The sequence below is a fragment of the Chrysochloris asiatica genome, unplaced genomic scaffold (assembly GCF_000296735.1).
Source record: "Chrysochloris asiatica unplaced genomic scaffold, ChrAsi1.0 scaffold00120, whole genome shotgun sequence".
NCBI lineage: Eukaryota > Metazoa > Chordata > Mammalia > Afrosoricida > Chrysochloridae > Chrysochloris > Chrysochloris asiatica.
In genome coordinates, this window is record NW_006408638.1 from 5,906,948 (window position 1) to 5,910,126 (window position 3,179).

Genomic DNA, 3,179 nt, shown 5'->3' on the forward strand with positions numbered 1-3,179 from the left:
TACTGAAATGGCAGCTACTTAGGTAGTCTCTGCCAGGTTCACAGGCTAAGTCCAGTCCACATTAATAATCATTATTTGTAGTTTACAACTGATTTGAGGCTAACAAATTAAAGGTAGGGACTCCTGGTGTGGCGCTATAGGATCAGCACCACAAGGTCATCAGTTCAAAGCCATCAGCTGCTACTCAGAAACCCTATACAGGGTTGCTACAAGTCAGAATTGATTCGATGGCGCTTAGCTACAAATAAAAGTCAAGCTCTAATTATGTGAGAAAAAGATGGATGCATTTCCTTAGCTAGTTAGACAAATTAATATTCAGTGAAGAACACTGGACTTCTCCTCAGACAGGAAACATTCTAAAGAATTGGACCATATCAGAGGGGACATTTTACCTTCTCAATGAACAAAGAGTTTTCTGTCACAATGGAGTTCGACTCAAGTAATAGGTATACAAAATTTAAGTATAAATGCCTTAATGGGAGTGGGGGGGCGGGGAATGTGTGCTAAGGTCTTAGTTACGTAACCATTAACCAAGAGCATTAATCATTAGAATATTTAAACTCATTCCTAGAAAGAATTGTTCTTTGATCATAAGTACACGGCAGATGGTGACTATGGAGGAATTTACACATCCCTGTTAGCCTTCTCAGTTTTCATGAATGAATGCCAATCTTAAGTCTTGGGTTAAATGTCTCTTAAGACCAGTGTCTCTTTATTCATTTGTAAATAAATGTAAAGTCTGAGATACTAGTGTGATAGAATATTGAGTTCATTGGTAACAAGATTTATGAAAATCATTATTGAGAGAAACATTTGGGAAGAGCTGCTTTTAAAAAATAAATTATAGTTATATTTGCCTCTCTGTCCTGTGAAGGCAGGATCTGTGTCTGTTTTGTTTATCACTGTTCCCAATGCCTAGGATGTAGTAGAATGGACTAAACATATGATGAGTGAGGGCCAAGTGATGCTCAATTGATCAATTCCTCCAAATCAGGAGTGGTAGTGTAGGGAACCTTTTTCTATAAAGGACCATTTGAATATTTATAACATCATTCATGGACCATACAAAATTATCAACTTCAAAATTAGCCTGCTATAATGTGATGGCTTGAACTGTAATTATTGCAGTCCCCTCCATGTGTCATCATACGTATTTACTTATTCCCTCTGTTTTTGTTTTTGTTTTGCAGCCTTTTTTCTGAGGTTCCCCAGATGAGTGCATTACATTAGCAGATGAGTGCATTAACCATTTGTACCCATCAGTGACTCGCCTTCTGTTTAGGTGATGAGCCAGTATTATTGTCATGAACTGTGACGAGTCTAAGATTTTACCCTGTGTGCAAGCTAACAGGTTTCATGAATACTAACAGAAGAGAGATATTTATGGGTAAAAGACAAAGGATATTTTATTATTCACAGCAATGGCAGTAGCCTGAATATCGACATTTATGTTGGTTGTTGAATGGAATGAGGAGGGGTAGTTACTCCCAGTGTATTGTGGATGTATTTCTGGAGAGAAATCCTGAGTTTAGGGATCTTGAATCTTTTATAATGGGAACTAAGTATACTTTTCTTTGGCCTCAGAGGGAGATATTACCTATATTACACAGGATAGTAAACAAAATTCTATCTTCTAAGACTGTTCACTACATAAAAATCCTTGAAAGGAAAATGCAGAGCACAGGGAATCAGTGTCTCTCTTCGTGAGATATACAGGTACATGAGTGACACTTGGAGAAGCATCTCCCAACCACTCTTTTAGTCACATGGTCCAATTTTATCAGGCTTAAACCAAAACGAACTTTTCGATTATCTAGAGCAGAGGTAGGGAACATCCATTCCACGGGCCATAATTTTATCTGACCCTGGCAAGGCAACTGCAGTTCAAGCCATCACATTATAGCAGGCTAATTTTGAAGGGGATGTACACAAAAACACTCAGGAATATATAATCATTTAAACAACCAAAGGGTACATTCTGCAAACTTAGCTGGATAATTTTTAAGTTGATAATTTTGTATGGTTTACAAATGATATTATAAATTTTGCCCTACACGAAGATTTTAGGAAACAAATCAGGCCAGTGGTTACTAGATAGTGTACTCAGCATTATAGATAGTGGGAGAAATCCCTAAGACAATCACTAGTCTGAGGCTACAAGAAAGTTTTCCTGAAGGCAGTGACTCAGCCAGTCAGTCTTAAAAGAAATAAAAGGGCAAGGATGCCCTTAGTTTCTATCATAGTAAAAAAAACTATCTCCTCACAATAACTGTTTATTAAACTAGTAAATGGAAGTAAAGATGGAAATGATATAAACTGAAATGCACAGTGAAGAAAGAACATTGTTTAACTATTTAGAAATGAGAACAGTGCAATGGTTTTCTGTGATATTACACCAAATTATCACGAACTTGGTGACTTAAAACCATGAAAATGTATTAGGTCAGGAGTTGAACATGGATTTTGCTAGCTAAATCAAGTTGTTGGAAGATTACATTCCTTTCTAGAGGGTCTAGGAAAAAATGTGCTTCTTTGTCCTTTCTAGTCGGTAGAAGTTGCCTGCATTCCTTGGCCAGTGGCCCTTTCTTGCTCTCCAAAGATATCAGTAGAATACATGTCTGAGCCTGCTTCACACCTCTCTCTTTTTCTTTTTTCTGCCTTCCTTTTCACTTTTAAGGACTCTTGTAATCACATTGGGTGCACACAGATAATGAAGGATAATCTCCGTGTTCAGGTCAGCTTTTTAACAAATTTAATTCCATCTGTATCTGAATTGCACTTTGCCATGTAACCTAACATATGCATAGGTTTTGGGTAATAAGATATAGACGTCTTTGTAAAATTTCCCCCCAAAAATGAAGTTTCTCCAAATATCATTATGACTAGATGATTCAAAGAATATAAAATGCAAATGAGTGCTAAATATTTTAGCATGGGGAGAAAAAAAAATTTTAAACACAATAAAACATCAATAATGATAGAGTTTTAGTTGTGGCCTTTGCATACACATTACATATACATGAACCCCTAGCTTATCTAGTATCTATCCATTGTGAGTGAATGGAGTATGTTAAGGCATTTTTACTGAATTGTCTTTTCATCTAAATGTATAGCCTTCTACAGTGTTCTTGTTGCTGAATTTAAACTAAACCAAATAAATCAACTCATCCACAGTGGTA